The 16,567-nt window shown below is 55.3% G+C and overlaps 1 long non-coding RNA gene across 1 annotated transcript in view; it reads right to left on the bottom strand.

Annotated features, from left to right (window-relative positions):
* LOC119112540 (uncharacterized) overlaps positions 1-15,655 on the bottom strand; it is a 99,051-nt gene extending 83,396 nt beyond the window's left edge. Inside the window, exon 1 of the long non-coding RNA XR_005095734.1 lies at positions 15,585-15,655. This is a non-coding gene — a long non-coding RNA (uncharacterized LOC119112540). The remainder of the gene's footprint in view (positions 1-15,584) is intronic.
* Between the last annotated feature and the right edge of the window lie 912 nt (positions 15,656-16,567).

Below are 16,567 nucleotides of genomic sequence, written 5' to 3'. Positions count from 1 at the left end.
CGAGTAGTCGTCGGGGAGACACAGGCTGGACAGCGGTGGCCGTTCTTCGGCAGCCGGCTCTGTGGGAACATGGGCAGGCTTCACAAACAAGTCAATACGGAAGCAGTCAAAACAGCCAAAGACAAGCAAGAGCGGCACACAGCATGCAAGCGGTGGCCTGCCTGCTGGAGAGCCATTCTAATTTGCTGCGTTAGGTTGGCTAGGTGTTGCCTGGCACGGCGGCAGGCGGCTTGCGGAAGGCAGCCAGCCCCTGCTCCCGGCTCGACGCTCATGATGACCGGGCAGACACCGGTAGTTATACGCGTCAGCATGCGGAGGTAGTTTCACATCCGCTGACAACGCGGGCGGCAGGGCGTCCTACAAGGGCTCCACTAGAGCCGGGTTCTGTCCGCGCAGGAGCAGCAGCAGCCGCGCCTGCTGGTTCGCTCTCCGGGTCAGGGCCGGCCCACCCACGCTCATGACAGCGAAGGCGGCCAGTCCCGGTCCGTCCTCAGCCTTACCGCGGCATCGAGCAGCCGGCCCCAGTCCCGGCCTGCGTCGCCTCGGAGGCCGTCGCCCACGCAACCCGCCCGGCGTATCCACCGCCAAACAATTCGGTGTCGCCCCAAAGTCAGGTCCAACGTCCGGTCCTCACCCACCGTCAAGGCGCGCACCGCGACATGGCTGTTCCTACACAGCGCGCCGCGACATGGCTGTTCCTACACAGCGCGCCGCGGTATTGCTGATGTTAAACAGCGCGCCCCGACATGGCTGTTACTACACAGCGCGCCGCGACATGGCTGTTACTACACAGCGCACCGCGACATGGCTGATCTTAAACAGCGCGCCCCGACATGGCTGTTCCTACACAGCGCGCCCCCACATGGCTGTTCCTAAATGCGCGCCGCGGTATGGCTGTTCCCAAACAGCGCGCCGCGTTGCTCCACAAGAGCCTGGCCGGGCGACGGAGCCGGTCCAGGGCTGCGGGCTGGCACCGCACGGGCAACGGCTACGGCTATGATGTGGCGTGCGGCTTGGATGGAGCATCAGCCCCGCTCCGGCCTCACGCCCCGTCTGGGGTGGTCCCGAGACCGTGCCCGCTGGGCCTGATCGCGGATCGCCTCGTCCACGTCCACGACCCTGGAATGAAGTCCTGCGAACTAGCGGTAAGTCAGTCATTGTCTTGCGACCAACTCGGCCACAAGACCAACAAATTAAAGCAGTAGGTTACGCTGCTACACGGACGCCACGGACGCCGGAGACGTAGTAGGATGACTGCCTCAAGTAAATGCATACATTTACTTAATACCTTTATCACCAGCTAATACACATACGCCACACAAAGCGCATACACAAATAACGGCGCCCAAATCGTCGTAAGATGATGGCCGGCACATGACAAGGCACATAACTATCAGACACACTTACCGTAGTCCATAAGCCCGTGCGGCGGACTGGCGGCGAGCGGCGAGCTGGATGCCGACGGCGGCGGCGGCTCGTACGCACCCTCAGTGTCCAGGTTCTTCTTTTGTTCCGGAGACCGCAGTTTTTTCTCTCCCTGCCATTTTCGTCTTCTTCTCCTCAGTTGTCTACACAGCCGCCGCTGGTGGCTGTGAAACCGTCTTCTTGCGGATAGCGTCGGCCGCCGAAAGCCGGATACGACTTTGGTGGAGGCGCCAAGCCCAGGCCTCTTCGTTTTCTTGCCAGCTTCCCACATTCTTGAGGAGACTTTCGTGAAGTGGCTGGCCCTGGCGTCAATGTTATTTCGATTGATCTTCTAGGCCAGAAATGAAAATAAGGCTTCCGGATGGAGACTGGACAACGGTGGGGTGGGTGTAGATGCGCAGGGGCGGACAACCGCAGAGCTTTAGCCTGCGCCGGCATTCAATAGCCTCAACCGATGCCGCGCCATACCACTTGACAGGGCCATGCCCACGAATGGCGCGCGGTAGCCTGACTTTAACACACCCCGGCTGACAGGTCGGTTACCCTCGCTGGGGTGGGGGTTAATTTGACCCTCTGAGGTCTCAGGAACAAATACAGTTAGATGCACCAAATTCACAGGCTGTGTTAAACTGTACGTGAACTCACTAGGCCAAAATTTGAGGTTTCTAAGTCACAGTCCTCGGGTCAAATAGGGTCGAACAAGGTCAGATTCAAGTTGGTCTCCGAAGCGCCCCAGAACAAGGAGGCCTGGCCTAAGCAAAAGGTCACATGCTCATTTGGGGTCAGTGGCTCAGATTGACCTTTCGAAGGTCATGCTGACTGAAATCATACCAGACTTCTTCGATCTTTACATTTGAATCAGCGACAAACATTACGCTAGCAGTTTGCTAAAAAATAACGAAATATTGACCTCAGTCATTTTAGATCAGTGGCCCATGCTGACCATTGGGCACATCATGGAAGATTTGTAGTGCGGTTCGTGTTATCAAAAATTCGAAATGAGCACCAAAAACTACCCGGTACAGCAAGCCCTAGAAAAGGAAAGCAGACTGGTTGGACATTGGTCTGACCATACCTGATCACAGATAAATGGAATTTCTTCATTCATTTGTCGTGTTGCCTACGAAAAAATCTGCAGCATGTATAGTTTTGTCTAACACTCTGTTGTTGCACCAATGTGGAAGATCCCCTACAAACTGACTTCGCTGAATCCATCACGTGCCATCCATCGGCCGGTGCGGCCCACCCCGGCCGCAGTCGGTCACCAGGCCGTCGGCCGTGCACCGCTCGGCTCCCCCCAGCCGCCGCCCGGCTCCGGTGCCGCCCCTCACAGAGCGTCAGTCACGTGCTGACAGCGGCATCTTGGCAGCGATCTTCCTCTTCTTGAACAAAATGGTGTAAGACATCGAGACAAGAAACATGAAACACTACGTTTCGATAGTGGTCTAGTGCAACTTCTATCAACCACAAGGCGACCTGCTAGAACACTGCCAGTGTAATACAGTGTTCAACATTTGTACGAGTTTGAGGTAGCACGTTTGAAAGCCACGAAGTGCAATTCGCAGCCGGGCCATTTTTTTCACACCTTGTTTCTGAGCTCGACGCTCATGAACTTGTACTATTTCGTGCAGGATATTTCAAGGTCACACAGACACGCCTAACGTCACGGAGACAGCGTGGATTTGGCTCTTCCTTTGCTCACGATGAAATAGCATGACCACTGAGTTATTCGTGTCCGCCGCAGGTCGGCACAGTTCGTGGCATCGACGAACGACTGGCTTGCAACTCGGCTGATGCGTTGAGCCGATGCTTCCAAAAGGATTTGGTTATTTGGTTACTAGGACTTGAGCTTTTTCGGCCGACAATGACCATTTCAGGGCTATGGAATGAAGGATAATGGAAAACGGCGAAGCAGACCTAAACGCTACTGGGGACCCAAACGCTAAGCCTTATCCCACACAGCGACCCCTTTGCGGGGGGATGTGCCCGGCGTGCGGACGGGGATGCCTTTCGGTCCAGTGGTGCATGCAACAGGCCCATACGAGTAGGGCTTCGCGTGGATGCAGGACAAATAAAGACAGAGGCGGGTCGTGTACGTATGTGATGGAGCTTATGTGAAATTTACGGATATAGAATAAGCATCACACTTCATGCTACATGGCGCAGGAACTTTGGCTGCGATTCTAGATATGACGAAAATACGGCTGGGAATCCATTAACTTGAGAATAATGCAATAACCAAAACGCAAATGCCACCAAAAATCTCACATGGCGGCCCATTATACAAACACACCACAACACGGTAAAAAACCACACAATATCTGGGTTCCGCAAACTCGCGCCATTTCGTAAGACACATTTGGCAGGCATGACTACTACCAGTACATCACCCCGTCCCCTAGTGGGCATCGATAAAATTAGTTACTAAACGGCGGTGTTTTGCACTTAAGGCCTACCGATAGCCCTTACTGAGCTTATTCCATCGTATCGGATGCTTGCCTCTGCCTCAACATGTACGAACTTGGAATATTTCCTCTCGGGGAAAAAAACACAGCAGAGCAAGCCTGCGTTTTTCAACGTTTGAAAGATGCATCAAAAGCTTGCCAGTCCACAAGTTTCATAACACGATGAGCACAGCACGACACGAAGCAAGCATGACGGCTACAATGACGGCAGCCAGCTGAAGAAACATACGATGGACTGTTCCAAGAGCTTCACCGGACTTAGAAGCATCCAAAACGAGTCGAGACTTAGTGCTGACCACCACCAGAGCATTGCCTACAGCGGAGCACGCAAGGCGAGAGCGGCCTGAAAATGGGTGACTGGAATTGGGGTGCGCCACCACCTGAGGTCACATGGCTTCCACAACCAAGTGCTTGGCTACAACACCGAAGAGTCCTCAGAAAAACAAATATCTTGCACGTGACAGCTAAACGGGTGGAGCGAACATGTTGCACGTGACAACTAAACGGGTGAAGCGAACATGTTGTACGTGACAACTAAACGGGAGCCATTACCCCCAATATCAGATCTCCGAGGTGAAGCAGGCAGTGCAGACCAGCGCCAACGACCCACGAGGCCCCCCCCCCCCCCCACCCATTCCTCCCGGGAGTACGCGTCCCCGGATGCACTGACTCCAGTGGAGCGTTGGGACACGACACCACCCCCACCAAACGAGGATCAGACGCTGTAAGACGGCCCCATGAGGGAGTTGTTGGACCCCGAAGAAAAAAAAAACACCGATACAAAAGGATCACGACGCACGTAGTCTAGATCTTTTAAGGAGCGTCAGTGACAACAATTATCATATTGGCGCTCAACGGCCATGGCGTAGCCGGGATCCCAGCGTGGGCCACCCATGTCAAAGTCCAAAACTCTGACCACTCGCCCAAAACACCCCCGAGGATGGAGGTAACAGGGAGAGGGAGCACGAGCTCGTAGCTCACGTGACCACGCATCGCATGCAACAGAACACGCCGACGTTGCTATCAATGACTATAACCCACATGAGAAAAAAACTAAAAATGGACAGAATCATGTCAGGCAGCTCGGCAAAACATCAAAACTAGATATGTATGGCCGCGGGCAGAGGAAGCCACAGGACACGGCAACAGAACTTGTCAAAGCAGATCTTTATTAGGTGCATACGGAGCAAACGAGACGCTCGTTTCTTTGTTATCAGAAAACAGATCTAAGCCAACACTTTGGACATAGGCAGCCATGGCGCCTATTGGAGCGGTGAAAAGGGAGATTTTTTAAAGAGTACGTGATAACTGTCAGTCACAATGCCACTGCCCGCTGTGAATGTTGCCCACAGAGTACACATGAATAGGGAGCATCCCGTATGGAAATAGACGCATCCAGATTTCTCCATAACGGAAGCAGGAAAACGTGATATAACGTTCGTAACATAAACGTTCTTCGTCGCTAACTCTTTTGCTACGCTGCAAAAAACACTCATGCCGCTGTGTCAGCGGCCTGACCGGCCACCAGAGCTGGGAGACCAGCTGTCCCGCCGGCACCCGGCAAGTGGCAGAGCGGGGCGGGACAGCGGCCTGACCGGCCACCAGAGCTGGGAGACCAGCTGTCCCGCCGGCCCCCGGCAAGTGGCAGAGCGGGGCGGGACAGCATAAGATTGTGGAGCACAGCTAAATCAATCAAGAAAGAAAAAAGAATGCTTCGCCCAGCAGTAAGAATATCGACTACATACGCGTGACTTTGATTGGAATGTGACCGTCTGGTGGTTCCTTAACCTGCGACGTAATGTCGTGCCCTCCCTAACCTGCTACGTAATGTCATGCGTTTCCTAACCTGCTACGCAATGTCATGCGATGCTTAACCTGCTGCAGGAGTTGGGTGACCTCTCGAGTCGACTCTGCGGTCGTCAAATCCATTGCCAGCAATCTGCGCGCAGACCTCCACATCAATGATTCCCCGAGGGTAACCCGGCTCTGGTCTATGCACGCCATCACGTCCCTAGCTTACAACGTGAGGTCATCCCATGACCCGTGACCTTCAGCTTGGACGCCGCTGCACTGGCAGTCTTTAAGTTAGTACCGAGAAGATGCCCCGTGCATCGCAGACCTCTGTCCACTATGTCACAATGATTTGTGGACTCCCACATCACCTGACAGGGAAGTTACCAACCACGCCCGGCAGTGAAATGCTTTGTGCAGCCTAATAACATCACTTTAAATTGAAGATTAAACCGCTTACAGGCGGTTCGATTTCGGCGGAAAACAGAACAATGTTGATTTCATGATCGTAATAAACGTAATCCCAAGAATGCACATGTTAGGGGTCAGGCAGCTGTGAGTCGAAGAGCACACCTTCACTACTTTCCTGACCACAAAACCTCTCAGTTCTCTCTAACAGACCAAACAACATCAAAGGGATCGAACCGTGCTGTAATATCAATCACAAAACATGACACAATACTGTAGATTACGAAACTGTACATGTCTTGAACTGTACGTGAACTTACTTAGCCATCAATGAACTACACCGTTACATGTGGCCCCTGATCAGTTACGTCGGATCACGTGTGTGAAAATGACCGCTGCACTGGTACGCTTAGCTACACCAAGGACATAACAAGCCACGTCAATGTGGCTCGTGCTCGTGCCGCCTTGAATATTGGCTAATGGCCAGGATTCCAAAACCACAAGATATGTGCCGTTCGGGCTTACATCGTGCTGCCTTCAAACGATCCGAACTGGCCACAGACATAACACCTAGACCCTCCTCAAGCTGTCTATTTCTCAACAACTGAACTCTGTTACACTTCACGCCGCACGAAGGAGACGAATGCTCTCCAAACCCAGTATCTTCGTTCTATGCGACGAAGCATGTGATCACTGCCCCATGTATAGATAGAATAGCGACCTCGCGAGCTCACTGGTGCATCGCAGGAGAAATGCGAACAAAGCGCGCCGGCAGTAATGACGACCGACGTCCGCAAGCACCCAACGGCCCGAGGAGGCTGAGCGGTCCGAGCAGTCCCTATCTGAGCAGCCACTGCCGCTATGGTCGGCCCTAGCACAGCGGGCCAAGTTGAGGCCACACGCTGACATGAGCGCTGCTGGCATATTAGGCTGAAAAGATCATTCCTTTTTCAAACCGCCCACTCTCAGTTTCCCCCAGCCTTTTACGCAGAAATAGCTCCACCTTGTAAAAACCTCATTTGACAAATTCATTAATGTCTTCTATACAATAATGTCCCCTACGGCAAGAGGCCAGTCCCTCTAATGAAAAAGTACGGAACGAAGTTGAGACAAAGATGAGCGATATCGAATAGCACGCGAGAAGCGAGATCAAAGAGCGAGAAGTCCTAGAGCGAGAAGTGGCCGGGGGCCAGTTCTCTAGGCCGGGGAGTCCCCAGTCATTACTCGTGGTCGGTGAACAGCCAGTTTCAGTAAGGGCCACCGGCGCTGACGAGAAGGCGACACTGAGACTTTCCAAGCGCGCCTCGGTTCAACGTCACGCGGCAGAGCAGCGAGCTCCAGGTGAACAACGAAGCGACCTGGTGTTCCTCTGCAGTCACTCACTCAAGACGCCAACAAGACCAGCATACGCCCGGCGTCCGTCTAAACACCAACGTCAGTCAGCTGCGGCGGAAGAGTGACGAGCAGCGTCCTAGAATTGCCGACCTTAGATGTAAGGCAACACCCTATGAGGAGGAATTTTTCACTTATTTGCCGAGTGACGACGGATCTCGTCGAGAATCTGTGTCTGCTGTCGTAAAAGTAACCGACAGGGAACTCGTCGAGGAACTGTGTCTGTTGTCACGGAAGTAACGGACCGGGAATTCGTCGAAAACCTATGTCTGCTGTCATGAAAGTAACTGACAGGAAACTCGTCGAGAACCTGTGTCTGCTGCCATGAAAGTACCGCCTTCTCGGGAATCGCTCGCCGTGACACTCAATAACCGGATCTGTGCCTCGGGGTGCCCCGCCACACCGCAGCTCTTGCTGACGCGCATCCAGTGCCACTGTTCAGCGGGGAGACATGAGCGGTGAAAAGGGACATTTCTTTAGAGTACGTTACAACTGTCAGTCACAATGCCACTGCCCGCTGTGAATAAACATGATGCCCACACAGTATGCATGAATAGGGATCATCCCGTATCGAAATAAACGCATCCAGATTTCGCCATAACGAAAGCAGAGAACGTCATATAACATCCGTAACATACAACATAGATGTAACATATAACGTTCGTAACATAAACGTTCTTCGTCGTTGCCTCTTTTGCTACGCTGCAATAACCACTCCCATGCGGCTGTGTCAGTGGCCTGACCGGCCACCAGAGATGGGAGACCAGCTGTGTTTAGACCACCAGACAAACTGCAAGCCACCGTGTGGGACACGTCAGGAGACCCTCCCACACGAAACACCGCTGGCCCGAGTAGGCCTCTGTGGCCACGCTCGACCCCACGATGGCCCGACTAGGCCTCTGTGGCCACGCTCGACCCTGATATGGCCCGAATAGGCCCCTGTGACAGCGCTCGACCCTGCGATGGCCCGACTAGGCCCCTGTGGCCACGCTCGACCCTGCGATGGCCCGACTAGGCCTCTGTGGCCATGCTCGACCCTGCGATGGCCCGACTAGGCCTCTGTGACCGCCCATGACCCCCTCCTGATCAGCTGCTGACGTGATATGACGCCTGGTGCTGTCGCCGCTCCTGATCCGTTACGACGCGCGGCACCCCGCCGGCCGGCCGTGAGACCGTGATGGCGGTGACGTGCTGCCACCGTCGGCGAACACACGGCTGATTCAATACAGGACATTGACACACCGCGGCTGCACAACCACACCGGCATTGGCGATGTTGGCTACCTCGGATACCGAGTGAAACGTGAAGACCGAAGAGGCTGGCGGGTGTGCACTTACCAAAGCGCCTCCGGCTCCGCCGCCGCCGTGCCCACAAGGACGCCGTAGCACACGCCGCTGGCTGTCAGATCGGGGACGTCCACGTCCTGACCGGCACACCGCCACGCCACCTTGAAGGCCTTGGCGGCGCTGCTACTTGCCAGCGGGCTGCCGCCCGTGGCCATCAAGACCTGTGGAAAGAGACACAGTTGAACCACACTGGTGAGGGTGCAAAACGCACGTGGTTGACCCTGACAACACTAATCGGTCCGGCGCCTGCCGAACAGTCTTTGTACATACCCGGTCGCTGCTGGTGGCGTCCGGTGTGAGCAGCGCCAGCCGCTCCACTGATGTGAAGTGGAGCAGCCGCAGCCACAGCTCGCTGCTGACAGCCGCCTTAAACGTCGAGGTGGCCGAAGTCCTGAATCTGTAATTCTGAGGCCACACGCTGACATGAGCGCTGCTGGCACATTTTTCTGAAAAATCGTTGCTTTTTCAAATCACCCGCTTTGAGTTTCCCTCAGCCTTTTACGAGGCTCGCCACACCTTACATGATCCGTGGATACCCGAACCGGATATTCCGATCGCAGCGCCGCCTCTGTTGGGCACGAACGCCCGCAGCGCCACCTATATAAATTTAACCCGACAGACGACTGGCTGTGGGGAGCTGTGGATCCCAACGTTATTCTTAACTGTTACTTATCTCTAAGCGCCTAACTCACATTAACATAACTCAGTTAATTAAATTACGCTAAGCATGGTGGAAGGTCGACAGTCCAGCTGTTGTGCAGCCTCACGTGCGTATCAGTAACTATGGGGGAAGGAGGACGGAGGCGGGGAGGCGACGAGACAGACCGCTTGTCTTCCCACCAAGGCCAATAGACGAGCTCTGGGGCGTGACAGAGCAAAAGGGGACAACGGCGGTGACTGACAAGCTCCTCACAGACACAGCTGAGACACCGCCTTCACACAGCCTCCGGTCCGGAGGTACAGCTGAGACACCGCCTGCACACACCCATCGGTCCGGAGGTACAGCTGAGGCACCGCCTGCACACATCCATCGGTTCGGGGTACAGCTGAGAGACCGCCTGCACACAGCCAACGGTCCGGAGGTACAGCTGAGACACCGCCTGCACACATCCATCGGTTCGGGGTACAGCTGAGACACCGCCTGCGCACAGCCATCGGTCCGGAGGTACAGCTGAGACACCACCTGCACACATCCATCGGTTCGGGGTACAGCTGAGACACCGCCTGCGCACAGCCATCAGCGTGCGTGCATACATGCAGGACGACCATGGACCGCAACTATCATATCACCAAGTGGGCCGGATGGCCGCTGGCGGTGTGTAAGATTCGGAGGCTTCTTGGTGTTTTCGGCCATAAACGTTAATTAAAGACAAAAATAAAAAATCACCATTGAGAAGTGTGAAATAAAAGTGACCCCATGTAAAACTACCACCAGCGGCGCGGGGTGCTACCCACGAATGAAACAGGGCTGCACGGGGCGGGCCACGAGGGACGTTTGTTGTCACCACCAAATAATACCTTTCAACGCACTCCTTGGTCTGACCGAGGCCCACAACACACGCATTTCACCCACCTACAACGCTCCCAAATGTTTGCGCTTAAGTGATGCGTTTGGAGGCAAACTGTCCCCAACGCATCACTGAGCAAGCCAAACTCCCAACAATACCATGTCCGGACGATTTGGCCTTAAAAGCGCAGTGCGACTACCAAGGTCTCTTACTCCCGTAACATGTTAAGGCCTACCGAAGTGGGTGAATGACTCCCGTAACAGCTGGAGGACTACCAAAGAGTGTAAGTAGAGAACAATCCTATAATGTCTGAAGAGTGTACAGATGTGGAGGAGGAAGAACATGGAATATCACCTACTCACGCTGTTACAGCGCTTCATGCTAACAACCGTGGCTATTTTCACAAGATGCAACGGAATGCTTAAATAAATATGGCGATATTGGGCATCAGAAACATTTGGTATTATATAAATATTCGGCATATGTGTGGCAGTACAAAGCAATCTTAAGTATTCAGTAATGTCGCAGCACTGCTGCCGGCAAGACGTTTCGAACACGGCGTCACCTGCAGGCAGCGCCACCACTGTAGGCAGAGCCACCATAGGTGACGTCATGAAACTTATAGACGGCGCTACTAAAAATGCACCAGCCGCCCACTTCGTTACATCTCACCGTGCCTTATCCAGTATCAGGTTTCACTAGGCTCCACCAGCTGTACCTACAATCACTTCCCATCGTGTCATTTAGTTCTTCACGCCGACAGAAATACTTCCACATTGTAAAGACCTCCTATGACGAATGGTTTCAAAATGTCTTACATGCCTTTCCTCTACGGCAACAGGCCAGGTCTGCCTACATCCGTTTTCTCTCACGCCGCGGCGCGCGCAAACGACAGTCCGGTCACTTCCTGCTCCAGTGACTCTTGAATTAACCTTTGCTGTGAAGGTACTCGTTTTAAGTGCTGGTGTCCTACGCACAACAGCTTAACCCAAAAATAGCCACCTCGGCTCAAAGCCCACACAGCCGTCGAACAGTGCATTTAATAAAAACGTACGCAACGACGTTGAGACAAATATGAGTGATATCGAAGAGCACGCCGATGGGAGCAAGAGCGAGAAGTCCTAGAGCGAGAAGTGGCCGGGGCCAGTTCTCTACGCCGGGGAGCACTCAGTCATTACTCGTGGTCGGTGAACAGCCAGTTTCAGTAAAGGCCACCGGCGCTGACAAGAAGGCGACACTGAGACTTCCCAAGCGCGCCTCGGTTCAACGTTATGCGGCAGAGCAGCGAGCTCAGGGTGAACAACGAAGCGAACTGGTGTTCCTCTGCAGTCACTCACTCCAGATGCCAACAAGACCAGCATAACTCCGGCGTCCGTCTAAACACCGACGTCAGTCAGCTGCAGCGGAAGAGTGACGACAGATCTTGTCGAGAACCTGTGCCTGCTGTCATGAAAGTAACTGACAGGGAACTCGTCGAGAACCTGTGTCTGCCGCCATGAAAGTACCGCCTACCCGCGAATCGCTCGCCGTGACACTCAATAACCGGATCTGTGCCTCGGGGCGCCCCGCCACGCCGCAGCTCTTGTTGATGAGCATCCGCTGCCACTGTTCAGCGGGGAGACAAACTGCGAGCCACCGTGTGGGACACGTCAAGAGACCCTCCCACTCGTAACACTGCTGGACCGACTAGGCCTCTGTGACCGCCCGTGACCCCCTCCTGATCCGCTGCTGACATGATATCACGCCTGGTGGTGTCGCCGCTCCTGATCCGTTACGACGCGCGGCGCCCCGCAGGCCGGCCGTGAGACCGTGATGGCGGTGACGTGCTGCCACCGTCGGCGAACACACGGCTGATTAAATACAGGACATTGACACACCGCGGCTGCACAACCACACCGGCATTGGCGATGTTGGCTACCTCGGATACCGAGTGAAACGTGAAGACCGAAGAGGCTGGCGGGTGTGCACTTACCAAAGCGCCTCCGGCTCCGCCGCCGCCGTGCCCACAAGGACGCCGTAGCACACGCCGCTGGCTGTCAGATCGGGGACGTCCACGTCCTGACCGGCACACCGCCACGCCACCTTGAAGGCCTTGGCGGCGCTGCTACTTGCCAGCGGGCTGCCGCCCGTGGCCATCAAGACCTGTGGAAAGAGACACTTACAGTTGAACCACGCTGGTGAGGGTGTAAAACGCACGTGGTTGACCCTGGCAATACTAATCGGTCCGGCGCCTGCCGAACAGCCTTTGTACATACCCGGTCGCTGCTGGTGGCGTCTGGTGTGAGCAGCGCCGGCCGCTCCACTGATGTGAAGTGGAGCAGCCGCAGCCACAGCTCGCTGCTGACAGCCGTCTTAAGCGTCGAGGTGGCCGATGTACTGAATCTGTAATTCTTGACGAGGCCACGCTCTTGGCCATCGAGGTCGACAGTCTACAGGTGTCTACACACATAGTGGCTCGTTCAAACCATCACTCCGACAAAAGACACGACATACAGGAGAACAGTCTACGCAAAACGAATGGCGCGCAACAGTCAGTCAGACATCGGCCAGCCAGCCTGCTCACCCTGGCCTCGGGCACCGAAGAGGCGGCGATGCCAGTGACGTGGCTGGGCCGGCCGGCGCAGAGGACCATGAGCACTGTCATCAGATCGTCACGCGCTTGGCGGGCCTCGGCCGGCAGTGGCGGGAACTCGCCGACCGGCGGGCACTCCGCCAGAGCGGTGACGTACTCGGACTGTCAGTCAAAAGACGGCTGATGAAATGCAAGACTGACACGATGTCACCCAACCACGAACACGCCAGCACAATGCGCACCGAACAATGACAGCAGCTGGGCTAAGACGGGACACGGACGGTACTGACACATATATCACGAGACAAGCGACATACATGAACATTACTCCCTACCACAGAGCGGCGGCCAATATAACACACTCAGGAAGCACTGCTGGATCTCTAGGCCGACGACGCGTGCCGCCTGGGCTTCATGGTGACGGCGCCGCTCCCAATCGTCACGCTTCATGGAGCGCTGCCAGGCTGCCAGCCGCTCCAGCATGGCCTGTGAATTGCCAGGCATTAGCGAACGGTGACGGTCGCGCGTAGAACTGCACAGTCGGTACGCCAGCTGTTGATGGCACTTACCGGCATGCGCGGCAGCCACGCCAGGAGGCCTGAGTTGTCACAGTCCAGTGTTACGTACGTGATCAACTGGGACAGGCAGCGGATGGCCGATTTAAATACCCCGGCTGTCATCATGTGCGCTCTGTGCTGTCTTTGCAGCCAGCCGTCGGGCCCCTCCATGGCCAGCTGGGGGCCGACGAGGGCCGCCATGATGTGAGACATCATTAGCTGCTCCGCACGGCCGCCTGGCAGCAGCTGTGGCAGCAGGAGACGGAGCTGCAACTGAGCCTGCATTAGGCACTGCAATTATATGAGAGGTCGCCGCCAGCACAATCCTGGACCCCGCTGCATGACACGGACAAGGCGTACGAAAATAACGCAAGATGACACGCGAAACACGAGTGACAACAGATGACAGTAAGTAAATGGAAGCAGACCGGCATCGGTGGCACTTGCCGCCCGCATGTGGCGCTGCACCTTCTTCCGGTTGCAAAAGCCACCCCGGACCCCACGCAGGAATGTAGCGAAAAGGTCCGAGATGGCCTCCAGTCCAACCAGCCGCTTTTCGGGCTTGCTCGATGACGTGGGGTCAGCTCGCTCCGCACTGCCGTACGCTTGTTGGAACTGTGGACGGACGGTTCACGATGCCACACCGAACACGCCGAAAAGCCAACAACACGCGATGTGGAGACAAAGAAACGCATGAACAAACAATGACAGAAACAACGGCGCTGGTACCTACCTCATGACTGCCTGCAGGGAAGTGGACCCGAATGTGTCGTGATATATTCACCACAACCGCCGGGCACTGGTGCCACCCGTCGGTGGCACCGAGCGGGCAGCGCCAGCGGGCCTGGGTGCACTTGGGCGCTGGCGGAGGGCAACGGGCCTCGGCGGATCGCGGCCGTTTAGCCAGCTCTACCGCGCGTGCGGCAAGCTGAAACACAAACAGACTGGTGGAAAGATAAGGCCGACAGCACAGCTGTGGACATGTGTGACGCATCGGCGGCAGAGACACGCACAAGCGAGCAAAGGCAAGCAAGAAGCGCACACAGCATGCAATCCGTCGCCTACCCGCGGGTGCACCATCCTGATGTGCTGTTTCAGGATGGCGTACGTGGTGCCGTGGCACGGCGGTAGGCGGCACGGGTGCCTGTGGAGCTTCCCAGCGCCGCTGCGTGGCCGGCCCTGCCGCGGCTTACACGCTGCAACACAGAATGATCAGTTTGACACGGGCAAGCACACGGACATGCCAGCTGCGGCAGAAGCACATTTACATCCAGTCTGCCGCCACACACAGAGAGGAGAGCTGGACACGTACCGGGCCGGTACAACCTCTTCCGAGGCCTCCTTCTCCGCTGGCGCCGGTTATGTCGATGCCGACGAGGGGGACGAGGACGGCGCCCAGTCGGGGTCGGCGTCCGCCGCCGGTGGCGTCTGGCTGTCGGCCAGAGCTCCCTCTGTTGGCAGAATTAAGGGCTGAGTAGTCTCGTATAAAAACGGGAAATAAACATGACGATAACAACTGCATCTCAAGTTCTATGGTAGACGGCTAGGACAATAAAAACATGCATACATAATGACAATAACAACTGCATGTCAAATTCTACAATAGACAGCTAGGACAAACTTAAAGTAATGACGCCATTGAACACGTTTACCGTGCTCAATGGGAGAGTCGTCAAACACGGGGGCGACCAGGTGGACGGCGGCGGCCGTTCGTCAGCAGCCGGCTCTGTGAGCAAACAGGCACGCTTATGAAGCAACTAAAAAAAGCATATCAGCCAACAATGGATGATCAGTAACCCCTTTAGATGAAAACATATCACATGTGCCATAAGTGTCGGCCATCGGATGTCTTGGCAAAATGAAAGGCTGACTAGACGCATACCGGAAAACGGAATAAACGTCGAAAACATAGAGCAAGTACTTTAAGGGCAATGACTATAACATGAAAACAGCAGCGCATCAAACGACCCCTTCTTTTTTTGACAACTTCCCAATTGTCTAACGCACCCACAACGTACAATACGCATACCTCAATGAGCATGCACACAATAGTAAGTCAATGTACTGCTACCAGAAACGGTTAAAACATGGAAAGAAATAGTATCATCAGGCATGCTTACCGTACTCCATAGGCGAGTAGTCGTCGGAGAGACACAGGCTGGGCAGCGGTGGCCGTTCTTCGGCAGCCGGCTCCGTGGGAACATGGGCAGGCTTAACAAACACGTCAATAAAGAACAAAACACCCAAACCAAGAACAACCGATAACTACTCAACAGGAAAACATGACATAATGCGACATCAGTGAGGCAGGCATGCACTGCAACGATAAACACCAAAAACCAAGCACTGTAAACGAGCAAGGATGAATGACGGGCTTAAATGAATGCTTCCAATGTTTAAATCACTGCGTTGCCTGCTAATGAACACACGACATATAAACACACACAGAAAGAGGTGCGCAAAAGCTGTCGTCGGAGAATAAGCGGCACGAAACAAGAGACATAGTTGTGATACACTTACCGCAGTCCATAGGCCCGGGAGGCGGTCTGAAGACGGAGACGAGCTGGGGGGGGGGGGGGGGGGGGGCGACTGCGGCTCGTAAATGGTCAACGCCGCCTTCTCCTTCTTCTGGTGCTTCTGCTTCTTCTCCTTGCGTTGCTTCTTTTTCCTCTTCTCCAAGCCCCTGTCGGCCGAGTCAGCACAGTGGCGTCGTCGCTCACAGTCAGCACGCTGCAGTGGCCGCTGCCAGGCTGCCAGCTGCTCCACCATGGCCTGGGAGTTGCATGTCATAAGCGAACGGTGACGGTGGTGCGACAGCCGGCACAATCGGCACGCCAGCTGTGGAGAGCACTTACCGGCATGCGCGGCAGCCACGCCTGGAGGCCCAGGTTGTCGCTGCCGATGGCCACATAGGCAATCAACTGAGACAGGCACCGGATGGCAGATTTAAGCGTCCCGGCTGTCATGGCGTGAGCTCGTTGCTGCCTCTGGAGTAAGCCGTTGGTCTCCCCCATGGCCAGCCGGGGACCGGCGAGGGCTGTCATAATGTGAGGCATCATGATGTGCTCAGTCCTGCGGCCTTGCAGCAGCGCCGACAGCAGGA

The sequence above is a fragment of the Pollicipes pollicipes genome, unplaced genomic scaffold (genome assembly GCF_011947565.3).
Source record: "Pollicipes pollicipes isolate AB1234 unplaced genomic scaffold, Ppol_2.1 Scaffold_7261;HRSCAF=8764_pilon_pilon_pilon, whole genome shotgun sequence".
Lineage (NCBI taxonomy): Eukaryota > Metazoa > Arthropoda > Thecostraca > Pollicipedomorpha > Pollicipedidae > Pollicipes > Pollicipes pollicipes.
The sequence above is the reverse complement of the archived record's forward strand: the minus strand, read 5'-3'. Positions and strand labels throughout refer to the sequence as shown.